At 46.2% G+C, this 16,566-nt stretch overlaps 1 protein-coding gene across 2 annotated transcripts in view; it reads right to left on the bottom strand.

Annotated features, from left to right (window-relative positions):
* kif5ab (kinesin family member 5A, b) overlaps positions 1-16,566 on the bottom strand; it is a 49,676-nt gene that overhangs the window by 27,328 nt on the left and 5,782 nt on the right. The window lies entirely within an intron of this gene.

Raw genomic sequence — 16,566 nt, 5'->3', positions numbered from 1 at the left:
TTGACGGCTTCTGGAGATCTGATGTATCGGGGCCATATGGTCATAGGCCACAGAGTCTTTTCGTCTTGCGATTGTGCACCAGGTACGGTCGTGTTGCGGTGCAGACCGCTGTAGCCCAGAGGAGAGCGCGGCCCCAGGTGGTGGAGTCGCTGGGCAGCATGGTGAGGCGAAGGAGGGGAGACACAGACAGCATGTTTCCGGGCCTGTGTGTACAGAGGGGGCTGCTGCTGGACTCCTTCTGCAGTAGCACACAGGGCTGCTGCTGCCCTTCACTGGAAATCAGGTTGTTCACCCGCATGTGTGAAACGCCAGCCGGGTTTAGCCCACTGAGAGACGAGTTCATTTCAAGACAATCTAGTTGAATAACAGTAATTTTACTTACAACGGGAGGAGCCACAGCTGCAGACATTTGATGTATACGCTTTGCTGGGGAGCCAGTGGTGCAAACCTACACACCTTGGGATTTGTGGCAGAACGCCTCTAAGTCAGAATCCCACCTTCTTCCACACCTATCTCTCTGTTTACCTATTCCTTCATCTGCAGGAGATCAGTGCCTCAGTTGGGAGCCTGTGTGTTGACAGGGAACAGGCACCACTGGGCATTCCAGTGTTTTCCAAAGTGTCTCTCTTCCAGTAATCAAGCCCCAGCACAGGCCTGAAGCCAGTGCTGACCTTTCTGCTTGATCCAGCATTCTGCAGCCCAGGCTCCAATAGAGGACACTTTTCTTCCAGACCCTGGGCTGCACAAAACAGTTCTTGTCAATAAAAATGAAATTAGTAGCCGGCTTCTGTTGTATACCCATCCAGTTTTGACACCGCCAGTTGTTTGAGACTCCTCACTGGAGTCTCGCTGGAGGTGCCTTTAGAAACCCCCTTCATTAAGTTTTATAGTGTATTATCATTCGGTTATTTAGCTGTCACATTTACCCAGGGTACTCTGTATTCAAAACAAATGTAAAAAAAATATGTTCCTGTTAACACAAGAATTTAGGGTAATACAATAACCAGAGTGAAACAAAGCAGTGAAATTATTGTGCCACTAATTTATAGAGATGCGTTATTACAGAAATGTCAAAGCCTGTAGGCTCTCCCCCGGTCTGAGCGTGTGCACTCATGCAGCCTGGCTAGAGGCGGGGTGAGGCTGAGAGGAGGACTGCGGTACAGTACAGGATGCACTGCCCGTGTGCTAGCAGTTGGCAGTGTGGGGCAGCCGAGCGTGACCTGCGTCCCTGCGGAGGGCTCATCTCAGCGCTGGTGAGTCCAGTAGCCCGCTGGTTTTGTCAGTCCAGCTGGGAGAGCTGGGCAGGGTGAGGAAACAGGCTCTCCTCGGCAGTTCTCCTCCCATTTCTCTTCCTGTCAAGGCCCTGTCAGAGTGGAGATGAGGGCCAGGGCTGCAGCTGCGTCTCGGTAAGGGGAGGTGGGGGGGAACAGCCCTCTCTCCGACAGCACAGGGCCCAGACTGCGCGGGGCGAGGGGCTGGGGGCTGGGAGCAGGGGGACAGGTGAGTGGGTGGTTTGGTCTTGTCTCCTCCTTTTCCCTTCACCTCTTTTCGTTTCCATCTTCTCTCTGCGGTTTTGGCCTCGGTAAGCATCACTTGGGCATGTTTCCGTAAAGCCGTCTCTGAAAGAGGAAACGAGCTGCCCTCTCTGCCCGGTCCCCAGTCCAGTGCGGCTGGTCAATCACGTCTGCACGGAAACCTGTTCCCAGTTTCCCCCTCCCTCGTGGATACACCAGAGCACAGCCTGCACGGAGAGGCAAATCTGCCCAGCAGTGCCCTGTGTGCAATACCCCATTCTGATATCTCCCTGGGGAGTCATCCAGAAGAGTAAAGCCAAACAAGTCATTTCAATAATAATAATCAGAAGCAGAACAGTTCATCCTATTAATGTGTTATGCTTTGCTTTTACTGAAAAGCACCACACGCCTCCAGAGGTTTGCTGCATGCATAAAGGTGGTCGTGCTTTTTGGTGGAGAAACAGTCTTTTTCTTTACAGCACTGCACATCTTAAACCCCTTTAGCTTGTAATGCAAGGTGTCGGCAGCCCTGCAGTCAGGACCTCCCGCAGGTTTGGAGAGAAAAGAGAATCAGCTGCAGTTAATGGAATCTGAAAGCCTTTTAAGAACAGACCTGTGGACCTGGCTCCCTCCCTCCTTGCTGCTCCCTGCAGCACACACTGGACTGAGCAAAACTCACAGGCCAGCGCTGCACCAGGCAAGATCAATGCAGCTGTGCTGCAGTCAAGAAATATATATTTACTGTGTTATCCATCCCTCTCTTTTCTAACTCTTTCTTCCAATACAGGGTGGCAGGGCAGCCGGAGCCTGTTCCGGCAAGCAATGGGCGCAAGGCAGGGTCCATGGACGAGACACCAGTCCATCGCAGGGCACACACAGACACGCACACCCTCACATAAGGGCCTGTTTTCTCAGAGGCCAGTTAACCCGCCAGGATGGTTTTGGACTGTGGGTGGAAAGCGCAGTGCCCAGAGGAAACCCACGCAGACACAAGGAGAACATACAAACTCCACACAGACAGCACCCCAGGAATTGAATGCAGGGCCTCAACTCTGCAAGGCAGCAATACTAACCACTGTGTCACCGTGCCGCCCGTACTGTGCTACTGTATACAAGACTGCTCGGTGGTAATGCCAGTTAATGGGACAATACTAATATATGCAGTAATACGATATTGCCAGTTTAACAGTGCTCAGATAAAGGATTGTTAAATTTGCTAATGCATGTGGAGATTGCTTATTAGTGCATTTCTGCAATATACCAGTCAGGTACATCATCTTTCTTATCTGTGTCTGGTCCTGAGTATGTTACTAAACGCATACTGTACACATTAAGTGCACGGTCCTTGCATTAATAAAACCTTAAGGCTTCCAAACTAAGCAAATGATTAAGCAATACAACATCATGAATGGGCAGGGGGCATAGTGTTTCCTCATTTAATGTAAAGTTTAATCATAATTTTTCTAATTGGTTCTCCTGCAAATGAACTAATATACTGTAGGTTCTGTTAGGGACACTGTTTTAGATGGTATCACTGAGAATTATCACCCTATGGCAGGAGTAAATGTAAAGGTTCATGGTGAAATGGAACGTGGAGCTGAATACTGTAGGATTTAGACGTCTCTTTGGATGCAGCAGAACTATGTAGACATGGGTTAGGTGCTAGGGAGCAGAAACAATCAGACAGGCTGATATTAGGAGAAAATAAAAATTTGATGTCAGATATTGAGAAGGTGAAGACTTGATTGTGTGACAGGCTTTCAAAGAACTTTCTCTTTTTAATTTTTAATGACATTTTATCTGGACTAGAGGCTCACATGTTTTAGTAATCTATTGTATAGATTAATCTACCATAACCATCACTTACTGTTGATGCCTGGACAAGAGCCTGCACAGCAGATAACCAAATAAAAAAAACAAACTTGTATTTCAAGTTTTTGTAAAGGCGATCAATCTTCAGAAAAGCCTTGTACTTGACAAACAACTCAAATATGATGACGAATATGAACAAATTGTGTGAAAACCAACAAAAGATAACAAGAACAGTGTAACAAGACTACTGTACAAGCACAGAAGCAGCTTTATATGCTGAATCTAGTTCATGTTGCATAATGCCAGTCCACTTCAGAGCAAGAGAAGTAAACCACTGCATTTAAGAGGGTTAAGACATACTGTAGAGAATTTCTTTCATTTATCAATGCAGATCTGGGGTGATTGGCTTATTACTAATTTTACTGTTGTGTTTTGGCCAGTACAGTATATGTGGGTGTGCCAGTGTGTGCTGCATCAGCTGGTTAGTGGGTGACTGTGCAGGCTTTATAGCATGAAGTGCCATCTAACCAAACTGCCTCAGCAGAAACTCTGCCAGCCACCTCATCCTGTTCTTTATGCTCTCAGCTTTGATGGAAAATCCCTGACTGATTGTTTGAGCCTGGCAGCGCAAGTGAGGCGCAGCGAGCATATATTTTTGAACCAAAGGCGAGACAGAAAGGTCCCCAAACTAAACACAACAGAGGAAACGTGTGCATACCTTCCGTAGGCAAAGCGCAAGCATTGTTTTGTGTGCTTTGTAATCGGTGCAGCGCTCAGAGGTTGTGAAATGCAGAAATAAGGGTGCAACAGCAGTCTGACACTCCCGTGTCCTCAATGTCCCGTCATTTAGTGTTGTAGAACAGAAAACCAGACAGCAACATTTTGTTAGGAACCCCTTGGCATTCCGGCCAACGGGGAATTATGTTGTTGCGTGTGGAAGAGGGTGGGATGGTGGCGCAGTGGGGAGCACTACTGCCTCACAGCGCTGGGGCCCTGGGCTCAATTCCAGTGCTGCTGTCTGGGTGGAGTTTGCGTGTTCTTCCCGTGTCCACGTGGGTTTTGTCCGGCTGCTCCAGTTTCTTCCCCCAGTCAAAAGGTACACTGGTATGTCAACTGGCTTCCGGAAAAAAGTGGTCTTGGTGTGTGTGTGTGTGTGTGTGTGTGCCCTGTGATGGACTGGTATCCTGTCCAGGGTGTACCCTGCCTTGTGCCTGTTGTTTCCCAGATGAGTCTCTGGCCCCCCCCCACAACCCCGAGCTGGAAGAAGTGGTTAGAAAATGGATGCTTGCAGTTGAAAGATGCCAGTGGGGCAATCAGTAATGCATCACACTTTCAGCATTTCGAAATTGAGTGAGTTCGTTTGGGTCATTTCTGTGAGATGAGATGCACCCTCTTCTTTTATAGTTCCGTTGTGTCTCTCTGGGTGTAACAGATCAACAGCTCAGTGCAAACGTTCAGTTTACTCACACGCAATTAGCACGCTGGCATTTAGAGCAGAAAACCTTGCTTCTATCTGCAGCGGCACCCAGGGGAGGGTCACAGCTGTTTGCTGCTCCCACTGATCCCAGCTGGAGTGCATTAAGCTATCCAGCCAGCGAGCGGAGAACAGACGGATTTGTCCAAGGCTGGAAAAAACACCGCCTCTGTCTCTGTTCAGTTCCCATCCCTTTTCTTTCGGTCTGCCCACCAACTAGCATCCTCTGGAGCAAAAGAGGATTACAGATTGTAATTGCATCTCTGCCCACTTCCAGCTCCCCTAACGAATTAGAGACCGACCGCGCAGAAAACGGGAGGAGAAGGCTTTTACACAGCGAGCAGCAATAATCCTCAAGCAACCAGAGCTTAGAAAAGCAAGAACTGAAATAGAATTCACCCATTGTGAGAAATTATATTCTGAAAAGGTGGAGTGTGCGGAGTTCAATTGAAAGGCTGTAGGCACAGCTTGCTTCAGCACCAAGCAGAAAAGCACCAATGACCTCTGTCGTTGCGGCTGCACCTTCTTTCAAGGAGAACAGGAATCATTGAGCTGCCTGCACCCAGTTCAGCAAGATGAGCTCAATGGCCTCCTATCTTCTGCTCTTCTGTATTATCTGAACTCGCGGGACCGATGAGTTGACCCCCAGTCATCTCCCATCTCCGGAGAGCTCTTTGTGTCCACGTTAGGAGCATCATCCTTACTTTAAGGAAGGACGGGGGAGATGGAGCGTTGTGGAAGCCATTGCCGGAAATGGAATAAACAAAATGCCAAATGAACTGGATACTAGATTCAGCATATAATCCTGCTTCTGTGCTTGTACAGTTGTCTTGTTACACTTTTTCTGGTTATCTTTTTGTTGGTTTCCCACTTTTGTTTAGTATTCTTCAGTGTACTTGAGTTGTCCTTAATGTGAAACATCTCAGAAAAGCTGTGATGCAGCAACGCCCAGCTTTAATCTTGTATTATCCGTTTTTGCAGCCCGGAGTATTTGTTTGTCTTTTGTATAATGAAATCTAGAAATTTACTGTACTCTGAGCACTGCTCTAATTTTGTCAGCCCCGAGAGGCAGATGCAGCCAGCAGAGCACAAAGCTGACAGACAGGAGTGGAAAAAACGTTACAATTGGATTCAAAAATGATTTTAAAAGATGTGCATCAGTAGATCTGCTGAGGCACTTACAGTATGTAACTTGCGTTTTATCTGATTGTATCAATTCTTTGCTTGGGCCTGTTAGTCCTGCCTGTGAACTATTGCTGCCAAAAGAAAAAACACCCGATTTAGCGGAATGCGCTGCAAAAGTCAGGAAGTTTTGGCAGTCGTGCACTTGGCACCACTGTTAAGACTGCAGTAGGAATAGTGCTATAATGGCCTCGTCTTTTATGCAGCATCGTGTGCGGCTTTGTGTTTGATTTGAATGTGCACATTAGAGAGGTGTGAGGTGTTAAATATTCTTGAAGGTGACCATGTGGCCAACCTGTATAAGTGATCACAGTCTATACAATGGTAGAAGCATAGTAGATGACAGCAAAGCACGGTGAAAGCATGTTCATGCATGGCACGAACCACGATGAGCATGGCAGAGTGAAGTAAACACATAGTAAAATCATGGTAAAACCATGATGATCCCTATATCCCTATAACCTTTTTTACACCTAACTGTAAAGCTCTTTGAGATGCTACTTTTGAAGGTGCTAAATAAAGCTTATTGATATTATTATTAGGAAAGAAACTGGCAGGTTCCTCCTGCAAACACTCATAAAGCCTGTGGCCTCAGCCTCCCTGATCACTGAGCAGGACGCTGTGCGCGTAGCTGTCAGGAGCTCAGCTCAGCTCAGCTCAGCTTGTGACCGAGCCACAGGTGCAGTTGCTCAGGTGTAAGGTGAAATAGCCACAGTGCTGATTGGATCCTGCATCTGGGGTGGTAGCTGATAATTCAGGTTTGCAAAGCTCTGTCTTCCATTGGTAAATACATGAAGCATGTAGAGAACGTTTGAAAAAAACCTTCCTGCTGTCCCACATGGAGAGCAGCACGTGTGTTTAACTACTCTCAGTAAACACGAGGGAAGGGCCCACTAGAACTTGCATTAAATGTGAATGAATAATTTCAGATTTCAAGACTCAGCTTTGACAAAACATTGACATGCCACTGAAGCACATCAAGGAGCTGACACGACAATATGCTTAATAGTCTAATTACAGATTTAATAACTCCCTACAGCCTTCAGGTTATGAAAATGATGTTCACTGCAATTAACCAATCCATCTGACCATGCAAGGTTTCCCACTAAATGTTCATTTTACAAGCTGAAAGTTTTGTTGTCCTTTCCTGTGAAATTAGAGCCCACCTATCCAGGTCTAGGTGAATAGGGACTTTTCTCCAAGCTCCTTCATGGCTGTGAAGTACAGTAGGCGTAATCTCTTTCCATTTTCTATTTGCATGTTTACTTTCCACTTTTTGCACGCAGTGTTGCCTGTGTGTCTGACTTCAACTTCTTATAAATCCTGTGGCAGCATCACCCCGGAGTTGGACAAGTGATGGGGAATGCCTATACAGCAACCAATTAAAAACTCAGAGAAGACTAATCAACATGCTTAGTCACAGAAGTGACAGAGAGGGGAATTCATTTTCTGACACTTCACCTGTGAAATGGGAGAATAATTAAAAGAGTTCATCAGGGAAAGAAAAAAGGAAATTCAGAACTTATTGAATCACACACCAGCAAAAAGGCAGTGCACATCTCTGTGTTGAGCCTGTTCTTGTCATGACGGGACTCTATAAACCAGTGAGCAACTTGTTATTGCACACAGGCTGCTGGCCTGGCTTTCGTTATGGGTGCTGAGTGGGCCCTGAAGATAATACTCAGTTTTTATCAACTGATTGCCAACATTCACCCAACCATCACACCGCCATCAGCTTTTACTGGTAGGGGATGTCCATTTTTCTCGTTAATTACAATTCCAATTATTAATTGTTTCGAACCAGCATGAAGAAGTTGTTGCTGATATATTTGTTAGCACACTACTCGGTTTAATTAAACACACTGGGAGTGGAAAAAAAAGAAAAAGGAATTCACCATATCTCTTCCATGCTTTAAGTTCCAAGTTTTAAGTTTTAAAACTTAAAGGTTTTAAAGTCAAAGCATGATGTGACACACTGACACTGTCAAACAAGGTGGCTACAGGAAGCTACCGATATTGTATTGACAGTTTTCAGCGGCTGTCTTGCTGTCAGATGCACAACAAATGAAAACATACACTACAAGATTTACATACATCAGAAGAGTGGCTGTATCTCTTGTCTGAGGTTTTGCACATATTGTCCCTCTAGTCTCCAGGTAACGGAGGTACATAGGAAAGCTTGCGTACAGCTGAGGGAGCACAGATATATGAGAAAGAGGTGGGGAGAGGCAAACCAAAGAGGGCAGAGGTGAGGATGGGTAGTTTGGGGATGTGGGGGTAAAAGCATGATAATTAACTGGAAATGTGAGGGACAGATTAGTTTCAATCCGGTAGCAATGTAGAAATGAATGGAGAGGTGAGACAGCGATTGATCGATTAGCTGAGTGCTGGGGGAATGTGTCAATCCAGTGTAACATTAATCTTGGCTTCCAGTGTCTCTCGAGCGCAGGTGTCTTTGAATTCCTGTGGACCGACGCAGACAGGAAGGCACACACGATCATGTTCAGGAGGGGTAAAATGCCGGACTATCATGACGGAGAGATCTGAGCTACATAAAGCCACAAAATCTCTAAACCCTGGGGCGCTCTGGAGATTCCAAATGCAGAGGCATAAGTTTGGATTGTCTACAGTTTCATATCAGGGAAATCTTCTTTCGCGTGCATGTCAGGGAGACCAGATTGCATGTCAGGGAGATGAGCTGTACTAATCCGGCCGCTGTTTCTGAAGCTAGCTGTCCTTCCTGCAGTGTCTTCTACCCAGGACAGAGCTCTGATTAGCTCCTGCTGCTCGTTTTACAGACGTGCAGGAGGGCTGGAGGTGGCAGATCACTCTTCATTTTCATGCTGCAGCTGTCATGTTTCGAGAAGGAAAACACAGTTGGAAGCCCAGGAACCGTAAAGATTTTAGCAATGTCTTCATATTTGTCTCCAAAAGATGATCTCAGATGTAATCAAGCTGGCATTTTAAAATGATGTCTGCGATTGCTTTAATTTCTAATTAACGCGGACCTGCAGTATTCGTGCTTTGAGAAAATCACACAAGCAAAACTGGGCTCCTGTCTGATTTCTGCTAAGCGTACTGGCACAATTTGGAACCACACACTGGTGGTGGTGGAGGGGAGTCCCCATTACCTGTAAAGCGCTTTGAGTGGAGTGTCCAGAAAAGAGCTACAGTATATAAATGTAAGGAATAATAATAATAATAATAATAATAATATTATTATTATTAGAGAATGGGAAACACAGAAGCAGGAAAACTTTAAAATCTATGAAAACAACGAGCACAGAGAGCTACTTAACCTCACCACACAGGTGGAATCATCATTCAACTTTGCATCCTACCGCCTTTTTAATCCGTCATGCTGTTTCATGTTTCTATTCCGAGAGGACGGAGGGTTAGCAGAAGTAGGCCCAAGCACATCTCCGTTAATGGCGAACCCTGAAGATTTCTTTTCAAGTGCCACTCCGCTGGGCACCGAACTGACAGAAAGATCGATGTGCCCCGTGATACGTGTCACGCGGGACTGTCCCATGAGAAGGTCCTGGCCCAGAGCGCGGGCCTCTCTGCGGCACTCCGGGACACGGGGCTCCTGCCTGACAGGGAGAGGAACGAGCTGTGACTGCAAAGAGGCACTCTGCCCCAGCGCATCATCTCTGATCGGATGGCCGCTGCAGTGAGGCGGAATGAGGCGGCTCACCCTGCGGAGATTTATTTCCTGCCTTTATTTATTTATATAAATTGTTTATGAGGGAGTGCGAGGCCGTTTGCATCGGGGAAGGAGGTGGGGGGAGGTCACGACAAAAACGCCGCAGGGTGTTACAGGAAAAAAGCTGAGCAAAACTGCCCGACAACAGCCGTGTCCAGTGCAGCAGGTTCGAACGTGACAGACAGGCGTAGAGTTAAGCCTGTGGTGTGGCTTGTAACAGAGAAACCACGAGCAAGGGCGATAGACCATGCCATCTCAAAATGACCAGTCCAGCCGGTTTGTAATGTAGAGAGTGGCAGGAGGTTACATTTGGAAATCAGGATTAAGAGAACCTCTATGCTCTTAGATGCTGTAACTAAATTGGTGAATGTTTTTTTTTACCGAATTTACTGAATATATTTGACAGACTGGCAGCCCCAGTCACAACAGCTGGAGCGCCAAACGGCTTTGTGATTTCAGGTTAGCGTTAGAAGTACAGCTCTGTTCTGGGTGACGGTGAGAAGACGCTTCTGCCTCTCTGCTTCGTGGTGTCCTGCAGTGTTTGACTGCTGTGCTTCGTGTCTACAAGGCCCAGGGGAATTAGACTGACTAACGCGTGACTGTTGTGCCCACTTGCAAGTCTGTTAAATTATTCAAGAGGAAATAAAAAGCTTTGCAAAGCTGGCGGTTGTCTCCCTCAACCTCCAGTGCGGTCCTTGGTACAGCAATGGGGTTAGAATGAGGAAAAAAAGAAACACTTCTGCTTGAGTCTAGGCAGGAAACCCTAAGCTGAGTTTTTTTCCCCGTAAGACAGAAGAGTCAAACTTTTATTTTAGAGACCTTGTTTTTTGATCTTCTGTCTCACCTCTCAACTACAATATTGAATCAACTGTTGCCTTAATGGTTAAGTTTGGTTTAATATGATCGTTAGCCATTGACTCTCTTAAACATCGTTATGTACTGTACTGATGTTTATGACTCAGTGGTAAGGATGGAGACCAGTGGAACAAGACTTCTTGGAGCAGCAGGCAAGCAAGAACTGAAATTCTACACAACCCACAAATGACTGATGAATGTTCGTTGAAATGGTTTTTGACCTGTAGCTGTTGACTCATGACTCATTTTCGATTTTGGAACATACTAAAGATACTTCATTTGTGTCAAGACTCCAAACTAGTGACTAGTGACTAGTGACGGTGACACACACAAAAAAAAACAACCAAATCTTCAGAAATCCAAGTCATTTTTAGCCAGCAGAATTCAGAAAAGAATCGCAGTCTTTGGTAAATATTTTAGTTCCAGTAGAAAGCAGAACAATCGGTAAGGTGGCGTAAAGTGACGTTCAGCTAGCAGCCATAAATTCCGAAGCAGGAATTGGTGCATTCAGATGGTCTTTTGCATGGGATGAATACTAAATGCCTATTATGATTTGCAATCTCAGGAATGCAGCACTTAGCGTGGATGAACAGAGGCTGAAAAATTGCCAATTTTAAAGCGACAATTGTTGAAAGCAGTAACCTTCACAAGCCAGGCAGGGTAGGTATTTCCTTTTGTTTTTTTACTTGAGAGTGCCATGTCGCTGCTAATTCAGACTCTGCTCCATCCAGTCTTAATGGTGTCCATTAGAAGAATATGTGAATGGCACCGGATCTCAATAGTAATGTAGGTGATTTTTCCTTTTTTTTTCAATTCCTCTAATCATTGTTTTCTTCACCTCTTGTCCTCCCTCTTGTCTTTCGCCCATAATGTTGGAATGCGGTTCCCACTCATTATCTTATCAAAGGGGGAAAATAAATGTGGAGGAGAGAGGAAAATTAATGGAATTTATGGAATGAACGTAAGAACGGTGGAAAAAAGTATCTGAGTGAGAGTAACTATAAAAAAGTAATAGAATTGTCCTTGAAGCTGGGGGGGTGGTGGAGGGAAACAATGGTGTCCAATTGGTGTGGAGGGATTCTCTGAGACCCCAAATGCATGCCAGGCGCAGACAGGACGAACTAACATTTTTGTTTTGCTTTCCTGTACGGTACTGGAAGAGCACCAGATAGGACAAACAGCCATTTTACAATTCCTATAAATACAGGAAGAAACGAAAGTCTGTTTGTTGAAGAATAAAAACCCCTGGACCTGGATGAGATGGAAATTCACTGGCTTGAACCACAGCTAATGAAGTCAGAGCAGAAACCAAGGGCCAAACCCGGTTTAGATAAGGCTGCGTCTGCCGTCGTGCTAAACACAAATCCTGCAGTGTGCACCTGCTAAGCGAATGAAAAGCACTGTCCATCCCAACCCTTCAGTAAGGCCTCAGTGCTCTTATCGTTTAGGTGGCAACACAAACTTGACATTAACAATAACAATCTGAATACTAAACTGAGTGCAGAAGCAGGGATCAGACTGATGTTTGCGGGTAGGGGCAGTGTCCCTGAAGGGGACACAAGAGGCCACACACCCTCTCTCCCCCCCCCCCCACCTCCCCGAGCTGCTGCTGAAACAGAGCACGACTGCACGTCAGCCAAGGGGGAGCAGTGAGACCCATTACACACACACACCAGGCCCGGTAAGTGGTGAATCATTCTGCGCAGCTTTATTAGATTAAGATAACTAGGAATGGGGCTACTGCCACTCCATGCTGGAGAGCTAATCCTGCTCTTAGGCTTTTTAAAAGCACAACGCAGAGTCCCCTGTTGCACAAATCTGCTTGCACAAGCCGGGGTGTGGAGCATGTATGCCATATTTCAGTGTCTTCAACAATCCCTTGTTCTTTTTTTTCCCGCTAGGTTGGCGATGATCTTATGGAGGTCTGTTTATAAAGCTCTTCTTGCATTTCCAGTCACTGTTAATTTAAAACTCTTCCTGCACTGAAGGCTGACATACTGTACCTAAGTGGGAGTGGAACTGGAAGTTTCCATCTCTGTGCATCGCAGCGTCGTCTTCCAGGTGGGAAAGCAATAAGGCTTGATCTCTTATCTCTCTCTCTACAGCCTCCCCACACCTCTCACCCACGCCTTCTCTGCTCGAGAGCCTGTCCTGGCCTACCTGCTCTCCTAGGTTTGCTTACACTGAATAACTGTTACCTATTGGATTATAAATATATCCATTTCAAATTGCTCACAGCTGGTTCATAAAAAAAGGAGCAAGGAAGGCTGGGCCTCTCAGTTCCGGGATGAGAGTACATTTGTGCAACATAAACATACAGTGATGTGAGAAATGTAAGTACACCCTTGTAATATTCTATGGTTTGATCAATTAATCACGTGCCCATGTTTAGCAGCACCTGATTCTAATTATCTTCTTAACTGATACGGAATCAGTACTTACTTTTTCACAAAAGTCAAATTTGTGTGTGTTATTTGTCACATGAGATGAGTTTCATCTACTGTTAGGACTTGGTGAGGACTAGGTGAAGGTCAGATATGTCTTAATATGTAAAACAATTGAATCGTAAGGGGGTGTACTTTTTTTTTCACATCACTGTATGCCTTATCCATCTCGACGTTAATTCCAGGGTGATCAGATTTGCCATTTTCTATACACAGTAATATGATTTAATACTCTTTTGGCTCTTATCTCCTGCCCAGCGAGTGAGATGCTGTGTGGGTCAGTCTGACAGCGCACGCCTGGAAAATCGGTATTGATGCCTGACACTGGAGCAGCAGAATTCTCTGAAGCGTGACTGCTGCTCGTTTCCCAGCCTCCTGACTCATCGATCTCCGATCGGCTCAGGTAGGGCGGGGTTAAGAGGAAAGCCCAGATTTCGGTCTCGGCCTGGGATCTGCATCTACACAGAATCGTGGGTCGGGAGACTCACCCTTGAAACCTGGGAGCATGTTGATCCCCCAGGGGTAATCTTGCGTGACAGCCTGCCTGGGAACGGCACTGTGATTTAAAAGGCCACTTCCCGGCATTTTAAACGAAAGAAAAGAACAGAAATATCACAAACAACTCTCCTCCATATATCACCGTAAGCAAGTGTAAAAATAGATTAAAAATCCAGCTTGAGCTTGGGGACAGGCTGCGTGATTAGATTTATCTTGTTTTTTCATCTGTTAAGGCTCTGCACACCTCTGTGTGGGCAAACGTTTTACACAGCACAGCATGTTTACCGTATGATTTATTAAGTCATTGTAATTTTTCTTTCTTTCTGTCGTTAGTCCAGTATAAACCTTCCAGGAATCTGGAGAGAAGGAGTCCCAGTGCCAATTAAATCAAATGTCATGTTATGAAATATTACACTTTGGAGAGACTTGGTCTCCCAATATGATTTTCAACGTGCTTAGCACTGACCAGGTGACGCGCACACTGCTTGGCACTGCAGTGCTGAAACACACCCATCCTGGACCTTCAGCTTTTAAGCTTCAAGGAAAAGCTGAGAGGAAATTCAGTTTCAATTGAGTTACACAAATGGCCACTGAGCCTCGGATTCTGCTGCACAGTGCCGCTGGAATGAGAGCAAGCACTGCCTCTGTGCTCAGCGCCTCATGATAGCTCACGGCGCACAGAGTGCAGAAAGGCAGGTTTGGGTATGAGATTATAAGACAGGGATTGTGGGGAACACTGCGTCACTGTGTCTATGGCGTGTGCAGTCCCTGCTTGAGAACATCTGTGAAAGAGAACAGGTGGGAGAGAAGTGCCAGAGCTGGGGCTGTGAGATGATCTCGAAAGAGAGCAGCCCATACCCTGTCAAGGTCACCTTGCAACATAATTTTCTTCCAGATTGCGTATCTGACTGCTTCTTCTCCACCTGCTATATTCACGTGTAGACCCATGTCTATGTAAACAGAACCCGCCCATGGGCCGGTTGGTGGGATTGAGGTGCCTGTTCTGTGGTCACTAGGAAATTCTCCAGATGTGCGTCTCCGGTTGGGAATCATCAGGAAGGGGATTCTGAGTGGGCCGCCAACGTGCAGTGCGGTGACAGACGTGTGACAGGCATGCACAGCAAAGCTCGCTGCTCGGAGTCACGCATGCATGCGCGCACGCACAGAGAGCCGACGAGACAGGCAGCTCTTGCCATGAGGCAAAGGAAAAGCCACCCCCATTTTCAACGTTTTGCATTATTGCATGAGCTTATAAGACGTAAAACCTCACCTCCCCCTCCCCCCCGGAAAACAAAAGGCCTGCCATGTGGACCCCCAAAGATCCCTCCCTGCTCACTCAAGCAGGTGAAAAACGTGTCTAGAAAATTCCAGCCCCCACGACATGTTGCTGGCATTAGCCCTAACCGATATCACACAATCAAATAAGCAATCAGGGTGCCGTGCATGTACTGACATATACAGTGACCCACTAGCATGTACAACACACCAACAACAGTGTGCGTGTTCGCACTGGGCATGATCTCAGCATGACTCTTCCTGATCTCCGCCCGTCCATGCCTGTCTGCTGCTGCCCTCGTTCTCCTCATTGACCTGCGCTGCTCCTTTTATGCTCGTCAGCTGTGCTTTCAGTCAAAGCCTACGTCCCGCTCACCCACACCAACAGCAGATTGAACCTAAACCCGCTCTTAAATGCAGTGAACAATTTCAGCTGCAGAACTGACCAGGGCTGCAGGACAGGTCTGGGCGCGGCCAGCTGCAGCCACTGAGGGTTATAAAAGCTGAGTAACGAGCCTTTGGCAGCGAACGATAGTGCGGGGGGAAGGCCAGACTTCAGGTCCTTTTCCTTCCTCTTCCCCTTTTTTCTTTTTTGTTCGCCTGACCGCCTTTGAGCCGCCGAAGCTCGGAGTCTTCCGAGGCTCAAGTGGTTTCTTCTCTTGATTAAAAGATAAAAGCAAGCCGTGCATCATGATCAACGTCTACCGCCCTCCCTCTGCAGCCTGGACGAGCCTTTTGAATGCTGATTCAGGTGGTAAACAAGACGTCTTACCAACTCAACACGATCGAACTTGTGTTGCTTTCATTTTATTTTTCCCCTAGGCGATGGGAAGAACGTTTTTTTTCTTAACTTGCGTCACAAAAACACAAGTTCTGGAATTAATTATTAAAGCCTTTCTTTATACTTTATACTTTCTCTATACTCTATTTTGGCTGAGGGCAGAGAGTGTTTTAATTCCTATGAACATGTTAGTGATTGTACTTATATCTCTTGCTATGGATGTGAACTCTTAAAGTGCCCACAACCAGCGTGGAGCTGTAGTCATATACCAGCTCACTTTCTGAGAGGAAGGGGCTATATCCAAAGAGCCGTGCTGTCCGGGCCAGCGTATGACAAATGCCAACACAAAGACACGTATGACATGATTGAAGTCCTCTAGAAGCTACCTCAGTCTTTCAGGATTTCTCTAACCCTCCCACCAGCGTTGAGGAACACATGGAAGGATTCTGCTGTTCTTGTTTTGAAAGACAGTAATAAAGGCATTAAACTCTCTCAGATTGATTGTTGTTTGCTCATCTCAGCGAACGGAATCCAAATTAAGTTTTTTTTTAATTCATTGCTAATTTGCTGAGTGTTTTACTGGAGCAGGTCAGGGGAGGTGCTTTGCTCAAGGTTACAACAGCAGTGCCTCACCTGGGATATGAACCCACATCCTTCCAGGTGCAAGTCTATGATCCTGACTACTGCAAAACACTACAAAATGGTTTTTCTCAGCAGCGGAACCAACCCTGCCTTCACTGCTGAGAGTCGGCTGCTGCTACCACAGATTGCCAACATCGGGCCTTGTTGGCTCGTTACCAGGATTGTAGTTAGTTGAGCTTCGTTGCAGTATCCAACCCCAGTTCCATTCAGCTTATTAAGATCGTGGTAAAAAAAAATTGCCCTGAATGCCTGCATCACTGTCAGCAGGCAATTCTTATTAAAACTAGCAAACCGAGGGCACAACAGTGTCGCTGCACTTGTCACTCTCCTGTATTTCTGTTGTTTGACAGGGGTGGCTTGGCTGGTGGTGTTACTTTAAGGAA

This window comes from Atractosteus spatula, chromosome 1 (genome assembly GCF_055471065.1).
Source record: "Atractosteus spatula isolate fAtrSpa1 chromosome 1, fAtrSpa1.hap1, whole genome shotgun sequence".
NCBI lineage: Eukaryota > Metazoa > Chordata > Actinopteri > Semionotiformes > Lepisosteidae > Atractosteus > Atractosteus spatula.
Note: the sequence above shows the minus strand (reverse complement) of the source record. Positions and strands in the feature narration are given on the sequence as shown.